The sequence below is a fragment of the Chlorocebus sabaeus genome, chromosome 4, assembly GCF_047675955.1.
Source record: "Chlorocebus sabaeus isolate Y175 chromosome 4, mChlSab1.0.hap1, whole genome shotgun sequence".
NCBI classification, from domain to species: Eukaryota; Metazoa; Chordata; class Mammalia; order Primates; family Cercopithecidae; genus Chlorocebus; species Chlorocebus sabaeus.
The window spans coordinates 63,437,780-63,449,730 of NC_132907.1; positions in this window are offsets into that span (position 1 = coordinate 63,437,780).

The window sequence follows — 11,951 nt, forward strand, 5'->3', positions numbered from 1 at the left end:
ACATGTCGGAGGACATGCTGTCTAAGTCCTGAGGAAGACAGGAAGTGATAACACACTTTCAGTCATGCAGACTTTGCAAATGTACATAGAGAGCCAGAACAGCTAAGAGAAGAGAAAAGCGAGGGAACAGGGAATGTGGGAGAGAAGAGAGGGATCATAGGATGTACAGTAGTGGAGTGGGATAGGATGGATGCAACAGGTGAGAGACAGAAGAGACACAGATTCCCCTAACATATGATTTTGGAAAGAATATTTAAACCATGAATTTAAGAGAGATTTTTGAATAAATTATGGCTTTATTAAGAGATTGATAGATGAAACTTACTAAGAGACTCACCCGATCTAGTGTTGACCAGCACAGTACTGCAGATGTCTTATGTAATGTTGCCTTTAGGAAAGTGGAAGTATCACATGTCATGTTCTCTCCTCTTCCAACTCCATGACCCTTCTTTCCATGTTTCTTTTCGGTGGAAATGGCAGAAATTTATCGGGCTTGTGATGCACCATTACAGATTTTGAATGGTCTATCCTGTTTTTTTTTTTTTTTTTTTTTTTTTTTTTTTTGTGGTTTTGGGAGCCCTCAAATGCTTGCCCACGACAGTTCAAATCTCTGAGGAGAGGGTTGCTGGGGCTTTGCAGTGTAGAAATATTTAGATGGTATTGTCCATGATACACTATGTGACTTTCATGATGCTTTCAGAGTTCTACAACTGCAACTTCTGTCCAACAGCCTCTTTCAATGTCATAAATCCGCCAATTTAAATTCCAGGAAACCCATTCAATGCAGTGAAATTAAGTAATAATTGAAGTGGATACTGGCTACTTCAGCACAAAAGGTTTTATTTTGGTGTATTTTTAAGGCTTGGTACAACACACTGATACAAAAATACTAAATCACCAGAAGAAAAAAATCAGTAGTGTTGTAAAGGATATGAGAAGGGAGAAAAGAACAAAGGACTTTTCTCCAATCAAATACAAATGCAAATGACCTGCAAGATTGTGAAAACAGTCTTTCTCCTGACAATGAACATTTTCATGCAGTGAAATCCGTTTTTGAGACTCATTAGCAAACGCTGTGATCTTGCTTATTTTCTATAGTGTTCGGTTATTTCAAATTGATTAGGAGACCTCTGATGTGGGAGAGAGAATCACTGAACCACCCCAGGTATTTCTGTAATTGGTTATCATGCTTAATTACAAATGTTTCAGCACAACCAATTTATTCTGGGCCAGATTTCCCTTGCCTTTCTGCTGCTGCTCTTGCTGGTGCTGTTTTCTGTTTTCAGGGATAGAAAGGAGAGAGAGAGAAGACAGATTAACCTTCTCCTCTGCATGTTTTGGTTTTAAAAAAGCAGATTAATGGATTGATGGGATTCATGCGAAGTATCCTATTAATGGTAGTAGTTAAAAATGAAAGAAATGGAAACATGTATATATTAGTTTGTAGAGGGAGGTCATTCATTGCAAACTGTTACCAATCTCTTCTGGTTCTATTATTTCCATTAACTAGTGCTGGGAGCTGGAAGTTCAGCTCTCTCATCTCTCTCACCCTGCCATGATGCTGGCTGACCTTCATGTATTCAATCCACTTGCTCCTGAGCTCATCAGAAATAAATGGACTAGAATAAAACAGAATATGACTCCACATAGTGCTATTCATCGTCCAGTAATCCTGAAGACCAGAGCAAGTGGCTAGTTGTGCCAGTGTCCCAGGATGCAGATGGGGCACACATTGCATTCTCCATAGTCTCTCATCCACAGCCTGGGGCAATTCAGACCAAATAATGACAAGTGAAACCCTGGTGAGGGCAACAGTGTCATGCATCCTGTCTCAGGAGGACCAGTGAAGAGCCACACAAAGTTTGCAGCCCCAAAGGAAGATGGCAAGAATCTGTCTTTAATATCCTGTGATCAGAATAGGATTTAAGGAAAAGTGGGCATTTTTTCAGACCATTCCTGCTAGACACTGCACATCACTAGGGGAGCTGCTACCTATTAAGAAGTATCCCCTTACTGGTGCTAGGACAGATATCTTGGCACAAAAACAAAATATGTATTATGTGATGCAAACTTTGATTTCTGACTAGGACTTTCAAATTTAACCATTGTTGTTATGATTATCTTAAAAGTTGAAGCAAACCTTCAAATAAAGTGAATTTTTGAAATCCTTACTGCTAAAGAATAGGAAGGGTTAAATTTGATCCAGCTTGATTCCCCATTGATGAAATTTACTGGATATTTAGGAAATTATAAAACAAACAAAGATTGGTACTGGGAGGGCTCTTTGAAACAATTTAGGCTAACTCAGTCATTATTCAGATAAGAGAGATTAAGAGAAGTCAAGTGACTTTTCTCAAGGTCTATTAGTGGCAGAGCAGGGGCACCAGAATCTAGCTTTCTTTCAGGTGTAGAACATGCCTGATAGAAAAGCTTTTCTGTTTTCTGTGTATTTCCAACAACCAGCATCCTCCTTATGTCAGGAATTTTCTGTCCCTATAGAGTGATTTCATTTTGCTTTTGTTGTGACAGGAATTGCTGACAATAATGTAGAGTGCAATAAATTATAAGAAGTGACATTTTTTGTTTTTGAAAATTTATTTCAACATCTAATGAAACTGTTTGTGTTTGATTCCTGAACATTTGTGTACATAGAGAAAGTACTTTTCTTCTGTGGCAAAGATATCTGTTTTACAGTTCCTAATATTTACTATCAGTACTTCAGCAAACTTTTGCAAATAATTATTGAGGGTGAGAATTAATTTTGCGAAAAGTAGCCATTGGCAACGTTCACATAAATCTGTGAGAAAAACATTCCAAATTGGGATTTTATAGTCACCGAAGGAAAAGCTCTTCTGTTATATTAGAGCTGCCAAAAGAATTCAGAACTCAAAAGATCCAAATGACAGCAAAGCAGATTGAAGCTGCTCTTCTTTCCACGTTCTCTTTTCTTTATGCATTCAGGGCTCTGCGTCAAGAAAACTTATATGCAAGGGGTGCAGAACAGATCCAATTATACAGAGCTTCAGCTAATGTCTGATGCTTTAAGTACATTTCAGAATTTCTGTAGATCGCTACAGAGCCACCTCTCAATTTCTCAAAGTAATGAGAAAAGCCTTGGAATACATTACCCCCAAACCCATAGAATGAAGTAATTAGCATTCATTACCAATTTTATTTCAATGGCTAATTGCACTTCACACTCATATATTGATACAAAAAACTGGCCAGTCAAGAAGCATCTATGATCATTTATTATATGAATACAGAAAGAGTGTTTGAAGGGAAGTTTTATTGCTCCAAAGAGTCAGTTTGATAGATTGCTGTAATCCATCCAAAGCTACACCTGAGTACTGGTGAGTGGAATGGGAATGGGGGGTGGGTTTGATGGTTATGACAGATGCCCATTAGATGCCCATTAGATTTGAGAGGTGAGTGGAGCAGGGAACAGGTGGCTGTGGTGAAGGTGGTAGTGGTAACATTCCTACATATACGTGTGCACTCCAACATTCAGGAATGCCTAAATGCATACCCTAGCAAATATTCCAGAAATTTTGGCATGAGGGTCTACTGGGAATGCTAAACTGGGAAAATTTCTATTTGAGGGACCTGCTTTTGATTCTCTGCTCGGAGACTCAGAAGGTAGAAAACTCCAGTAACCTTTGTTTGAAAATAGCAGAGGACTGCAGTTATACATGCAATTAATTCTTATCTTACTTTTGGCTCTCTTGCATTACCACATCTACGGAATAGGAGAAAATGAATACATTTTGTATCTTTATTCATGGAAATTTTCTGGAACTCTTTTAGAAGCCAGGTACTGTACTAGGAACTTTTGCTTGCATATTGGGGCCCCAGATTGAAACAGAAAGCAGAGGAAAAATAGGAAATTTGGAGGATATAAAAATAGAATAATTTAGAATGTGTGAGTATTGCATAGAAGAAAAACCAGAAGGGATCATGTGTTGCCTTGAGGCTAGGCTGTATTCATGACCCCTAAGCCAGAAGGGCAAATGGAACTCAGAGAGACATGGCTGACTCAGGAATTCTAACTCTATGGAACCATGCAGTCAGTGAACAGCAACCCTTGAGAAAGAGAGAGCTGAAGGAATAAATGCTTTTCCCCAGCCCTCCTTCCTTCATCATATTTCATGCTGTGGCATTCTATTGGCTGAAGTCAACCAGAAACCAGAACAGAAAGAAACTCCTTAGTGCAGTCCATTAACATTTGAGTGGACAGATCAGGGTGAGAAGGAAGAAATGTACTGAGAATGCATGCTTTACCTCGTTTCATTGTGCAATCTCATTGTCCACTATCTCAGGGTGGATTGTGTCAGGCAGGATTTATAGCTGGAAACCACAGAACTGACTGGCTGGCTTAAGCAGGAGAAGATACTGAGATCCTTCTGGGATCTCCAGGAGAGCTGGAGAGCCAGGTTCAGGGAGGACACCGCAGCTGATTACTGTGTGCCTACATCACAGATGTGACTGCTCTGAGACTCCAGCCATGGTGGATGCTGCCTTTATGGCTAGAGATTCTTCCTCATGGACCTTTTTCCTTGTTTTATCGGCTACTAATTCCAACCAGGGCTTGTGCTTATGGTTGCCAGAACCTAGATCTCTTGACTGAGCATCAGTACAAAAGAGGGTGGAAGAGTGAGTTCCTGGCATTATTAGCTTTCTATAGAATTATTGGTGCCTTGCACAAGAGTTTTAGGTGAAGAATTCTCCAAATTTAGGAATGGTGTTCCATTGGTGGGTGGCCAAGGAGCATGTGAGATGCCCGCTACACTTAGGTTTTATTAACTCCATCTTTAGATGAGGATCTGAGGTTCAGACGAGCTAAAAATCTTGCCAAATTTATAGCTTTAGTTGGGAGTCAAACCTCAAGTGCAGGTTTTGGCTCTTTCTACTCTGTCAAAATTTCTCTCTACTTTCAGACAACTCAATCTGATTTTCACTTTAGTGACTTTTTTTCTTTTTAAGACAGCACTGGATATTTTTTTGAAAGTGCAAATGATTCTAAAATTGACTTGGATGAAGAAATGTATGAGAAAAACATTAAAAAAGAATGAAAAAAAGAATAGTGAGAGGAATGCTTCCCTAGTATTAAAACATAATGGAATGCTATTGTAATTGAAATAGTGTGGGCATAGCAGGGCCTCAGCAAGAAGCAGAAAGCACGTAAAAATAGAAAATTTGGAAGGATATAAAAATAGAACAGTTAAAAAATGTGTGGGTATTGTGTGTAGAAAAACCAGAAGGGATTGTGCATCAGAGGAGTAGACTGTCTTCATGACCCTTCTACAGATTACAAGGATATACAGATTAACACAATAAAGCAGAAGTGCTAGAAAAAGATCCACATAAGTATAGTACTTCAATATGTGATACAAATGGCATTTTAATAGTGAATAGATGAGAAATTTGTTGGGCAACCTGCTGACAATTTGACTTTTAAAAATTACATCTTACAGGAATCCAATTCTAAAGGTGTTAAATGTTTTAATATGAAAAAGAAAAAGAACAAAAAGAAAATACAGATGAATATCTTTACAATCTTGATCTGTGCAGAACATTTCTAAGTATGGTGTCAAAGAGGCAGGAAGATAGAGAAAACCATTGCTAGATTGGTGTGCATAAAAATTAAAAATTCTCCAGGCCATAACAACATAGACCATTGCCACCTGGAAAAATGCTTGCAAAATATATAAAATAAAGGACCTAATATTTTTAGTATGTAAAAAAAAATTCACATAAGAAGACATGAAGATGGCTGATTAACATATGAAAGGTTCTTTAATTTCATTTGCAGTAGTAATCAATGAATTCACATTACAACAAAGTTAGCAGAACTTGAGATAATTAACAATGTCCAAGGTAGGCAAGAAGAGTGTGGAGGAGGATTTTTATTTTATACTATTCTGGTCAGGGTCAAAAATTGGATTACTTTTTCTATAGTGTTATTTGACATTATGTACCAAAATTTCACTTCTAGCAATTTTATATCAGAAAATTGCTCAACAAACACAATAATCACACAGGACTAAATGTTGTAGTGTTATTTTTAATAGGAAAAGTTAGTAAAAGAACAAGTATTCATAAATGGTACAGCTAAATGACTCATGTACACTTATAAAGTGGAATATTACTTAGCTATGAGAAGGCAGATATCTATTGACAGCAAAAGAGATCCATGATATATATTTAGCTGAAAAAAGCAGGGTATAAAATTCTATGAGTAATTGATGAGAAGAATAAACAGCATATTTAGAAAAAACAGGGAAGATTATATCTTAAAATGTAAACTGTGTCATCTGGCTAGTACCATCTCCAATGACCTTTATTTTTCTTTCTTTATTTCTGCAATTTCTAATTATTTTATGATAAGCACTGATAAGCATAAAAAACAAAAAGCTGTGTCTATTTTGAAAAAATGAAGTAAAATACATATTTTATCCTTAAGTAACATATAAAGACTAGATGTATTAGTCCATTTGCATGTTGCTGATAAAGACATACCCAAGACTGGGTAATTTATAAAGAAAAAGAGGTTTAATGGACTCACAGTTTGGGAGGCCTGGGGAGGCCTCACAATCATGGTGGAAGGCAAAAGCATGTCTTACATGGCAGCAGGCAAGAAAGAATGAGAAACAAGTAAAAGGGGGTCTCCCTTATAAAACCATCAGATCTCGTGAGACTTATTCACTACCATGAGAACAGTTATGTGGGACACTGCCCCCACGATTCAATTATCTCACACCAAGTCCCTCCCACAACACTTGGGAATTATTGGAGCTACAATTCAAGATGAGATTTGGGTGGGGACACGGCCAAACCATATCTCTAGATGTTAATGTTCTCATGTTAAATGACTCTTCTAGTCTAAGTGTGTGTGTGTGTGTGTGTGTCTGTGTGTAAAAGGGTAGTAAAAATTGAGAAAGAGCCAGGGAAGAGAGAAAGAGGGAGAAGATAGTGATTTGTCCTAATTTGCAATCCTCAGTAGATGTGGAGGGAGGTGAATTGCATCTACAACCCACTGTTTCGCTGGAGCTGGTCCCAACCCTGTGTGCAGCTTTACAGGCACCTCGTTTAGAAGACAGTGACTCTTCTACACCTCTCTCCTGCAGCAGTGCTGATATACAATAGAGATGACCAGATATCCACAAAGCAAGCAGAGGGCACAAGCCAGCCTGAGGCCGCATAACCTTCTCCTTGATTACTGGATGTTGAATGGCTGTACTCTGGAGACATGTTCATTTTTGAGTTGATAAGAATGGTTTTTGCTACAAGTAGAAGAAAATGAGGTATTGGGGAAGCACTGTTGGGAGGGTGAGGGAAAGGGTTCAGGGATGGGCCAAGGCCCACCACCTTGAAGGGTTCTCATCTTCAGACTTCAGAGATTATTGTAGACTTCACTATTCAAATAAAGTGATTCCAGCTTCCATGCCATGCACTGATAGGGCCCTGGGAACTTCCCGGCATGCTCAGCAGTGGTCCGGGTGGCTCTGCCCATGGCAATGAGAGTTCATACCTCTCTTCCATGTGTACATGCTGGAGCCTGCCTCCCACTCCTGTCTCCCTTGGTTCTGGAGGCTCCACTTTCCTACTATTTCTCCCCATACTGGACATCACGTCTTTTATTTTTATTTTTTTGCCTAAAGTATCAGCAATACAAGCCTGTATGGGCGGCAGATTTTCACTGTAACTCTAGAATGCAGCAGTGGAAGATGCGGGTGGTGAAGGGAGTAAATTGTTAGAATACATTCAACATTAGGTCTAAATGTTTCCTAAAGTTTATTTATATTCATATTTATTTTTTGTGTTCTTAGAGGCAGGATCTCACTCTGCCATCCAGACTGGAGTACAGTGGTATGATCACAGCTCACTGCAGCCTTGACTTCCTGAGCTCATGCAATCTTCCTTCCTTAGCCTTCTGAGTAACTGGGGCCACAGGCATGTGCCACCACACATGGCTACTTTATTACTTTTTGTAGAGATGAGGTCTTGCTTTATTGCCCAGGCTGGTCTTGAACTCCTGGCTTCAAGGAATCCTTATGACTCAGCCTCCCAAAATATTGAGATTATAGGCATGAGCCACTGTGGCTGGCCCCTAAAATTGAGTGGTGTTTAGAAATCCCTCTTTCATTAAGCTGCCTTACATATGCCCTCTTCCTCAATTTTGGGGGCACTTACCCTTTCTATTGCAGGGACAGGAACTTAAAATATCTTTCCAAAGGCAATTTAGTTCTCTATTTTTCAGTGCAGGGAGTAGAGGGAAGCCACCTTTCATATCAAGAAAGACCCTCAATATGTTTTCCTAAATAAAAGTAATCTGTCCTGGTGATTAATTACATTGCTCCCATGTTTGTAATAGGAATTGGTTAACTTTTAAATTTTCTCCATTATGTAATACTGGATTGGCACAAGACTGGAGGAGGGCCAAGGTATTCTTGAGACCTTTATTCTGTTACAAGATCTTTCTTAACTCTGGGACCACTCTGTTGACTGGGTTAATCCTGGTACCAAACGTACCTTCATTTTGTGTCATAGTGGGGAACCAACAGGACTTCAAAGCTAAAAACTGAGAAAATTCTATACTCAAGGCTGTCCTGAAACCGAACTGATAAAGAGAGATGCTTTATAGTGAATGGGCTGTGACTAGAGAAAAGGAAGACAATGACTCAGCAAAAAAGAAAATCAAGGCGCAAAGGGGAAAGGGAAGAATATATACAGAGAGAACAGAAAACAGAGTATATAAGGCAAATAAAGGACACAGTCAGGCAACAACAGGAGGAGGAACTAGTTGAAAATTTATCCCAGAGTACTAGACACAGAATGGACATAGTGATCTACTCCACCCTGCTCTTAATACAGACAAGGAAACTGAGGCCCCACGAATTTAGGTGACTTTTCCAAAGCCATTTGATTAATCAACATAGATCTAAACCTAGAATCGGGGTCTTCTAGCCAACAACCCAGTGTTTCTACTAGTACATATTTTAGTTATTCCTGGCAGTATCAGACCAGCCAGATCATCATTAATTAATGAAAATAGTGTGGAATATATGGACATCAGTACATCAAGGTGACTAACAATCTCAAGGGTTCTCTTTTGGGGAATTTTGGTACCTCCTATTTTCCCTGGTTACTCACAAAATTTAGTAGCTTTCTTTTTGCCTAAAGCTGAATATTATGTTTAGGAAAGTGACTTTCATTCCTTTTTTTTTTTTTTCCTTTGAGACAGAGTCTTGCTCTGTCACCCGGGCTGGAGTGCAGTGGTGTGGTCTCTGCTCACTACAACCTCCACTCCCTGGGTTCAAGCAATTCTCATGCCTCAGCCTCCAGAGTAACTGGGACTACAGGTGTGTGCCACTGCACCTGGCTAATTTCTGTATTTCAGTAGAGAAAGGGTTTTGCCATGTTGGCCAGGCTGGTCTCAAACTCCTGACCTCAAGTGATCCTCCCACTTCAGCCTCCCAAAGTGCTGGGATTACAGACATGAGCTAGGAAAGTGACTTTCAACATGAAAGGATTCTAATACTAATAATAGAGCTCATTTTCCAAATAGTTAAATAATATATGAATCTAATAGACATGCAATAATAATAACACATTATTCTTGAGCAAATATTTGCACATTGGAGATGTATATATCTATATACAGACATATATCTTTATATGCATATATCTTTATACACATATATCTGTAGCTAGACACATATCTATATATAGATGTATATCTGTATATAGATATATCTTTCTCTGTATATCTACTGTCAGTTGGAAAAGACCAAAAGACCAATATTTAAGAGACCACTTCAAAAGGCAAACCAGTATTTTGGACTAAGTTTTATCTCTTTGCATATAGGTGACTACACAGCAAGAACAGCAGCAAAAGGAAAGGCACCAAGTGTAAAGGAAGAACATTTGAAGCAGAAGAGAAATAATTTCCGAGCAAGAAGGGCTATGTGATGATGGTTCATTCAGCTGGTGATCCATTACACCTGTTAAGAGGCCAAAGAGAGCTGTAGATCTCTGGGGTCCATGGGAGCAGGGGCAAGGGAATAAGATGAAGGGAACACTAGAATAAATGAAGTGCCTTAACAGCTGAAAAGGCTGATGGATGTGCTCTGCACCTCAGAAGACGGAACTCCCAGCAGGAGAATAAAGAGTGCAACAGAGCAGAGCCTGCTAGAACCACACAGTTAGGGAACTGATCCTCTAATAACCTCTCCTTTCAGAAGTTTATAATGTGCTATAAAAACCCCTTGTCTCTGGACTAAAACCTGGCACTACCACACTTAACTGCATTTTATTGCCATTGCACAAATCTCTGATTTGCTGTTACTTTCTCTTAAATAGACTTGGTTCTATTTTCAGCAATGCAGGTGCCAAGATGTTTTGTAAAAATTTTCCATAGAGAATGGATTTGATTTTTAAAATGCAGCGACTGGATTTCAATTCTTAAGTTGAAATGCTGGACTAGGCACCAAGGACTTTTGATTAAATCATGCCTATGTCCATGCTCTGAATCCCACCTTGGATGGTATCTGTTGATACAGAAAACTGTATGAAAAGCGGAGATATTCAGCTTCACATGATTTCCAGTGGTGAACGTCATCCTATAACTAACTTTCTTCAATGACCTTCATAACAAAATTTTGGAAAGCATCTACTTCTCATATGTATATTGGAAGTTTCATTTGCTATCAGTCAAGAGGAAATAAAATACTTTATTTCATGATCTAATGATACTTAAAACATTGAACCAATGATAGACACAGTGATTACAGATACATTTCAAATGTTGCAACCATTAGTAATGAGACTTCATACATCTTTTTTTTTTTTTTTTTTTTTTTTTTTTTTTTTTTTTGTTGAGACAGAGTCTCGCTTTGTCACCCAGACTGGAGTGCAGTGGCCGGATCTCAGCTCACTGCAAGCTCCACCTCCCGGGTTCACGCCATTCTCCTGCCTCAGCCTCCCGAGTAGCTGGGACTACAGACGCCCGCCACCTCGCTCGGCTAGGTTTTTTTTTTTTATTTTTTAGTAGAGACGGGGTTTCACCGTGTTAGCCAGGATGGTCTCGATCTCCTGACCTTGTGATCCGCCCGTCTCGGCCTCCCAAAGTGCTGGGATTACAGGCTTGAGCCACCGCGCCCGGCCCGACTTCATACATCTTTACCTGACATAATGTTATTTCAATGGTTGGTTATAGTTCATGATCTATTCATGCTTTTGTTTGTTTGTTTTTTGAGACAGAGTTTCACTCTTGTCGTCCAGGCTGGAGTGCCATGGCGCAATCTCGGCTCACCACAACCTCTGCCTCCCAGGTTCAATTCTCCTGCCTCAGCCTCCTGAGTAGCTGGGATTACAGGCATGCGCCACCACGCCTGGGTAATTTTGTATTTTTAGTAGAGATGGGGTTTCTTATGTTGGTCAGGTTGGTCTCGAACTCCTGAAGTCAGGTAATCCACCTGCCTCAGCCTCCCAAAGTGCTGGGATTACAGGCATGAGCCACCATACCTGGCCTCATGATCTATCCATTCTATACCTCAAAAACAGGCTAACTAGAATTCCAGTCAAATTCAATGACTATGTATAATCAAATTCAGAGTCAGAAATAAAACTTGGGTCATTATATCTCTACTTTCCTTCTCTATATCACTCTCTATAATCAGATTCAATAATAATGAATGAGTTATCATTATCTATTCACTAATTTTGAAGTAAGTACCTTTTCCTAAGTACACAGGGTACCATATACGGTGTTGAAAATAGGCTACTATCATGGAAGCATAATACATTGAAGTAAAAAACACACTTACCTAGATAGCCAAAAATCTAATTAAGCAATTTATACTATTTTATATTTTCTAGGATTTGTTCCTGAAGAAAGGGTCACTTTGATAGTACAGATGTTCCAGTTAATTATTTTCAAAGTTAATTGC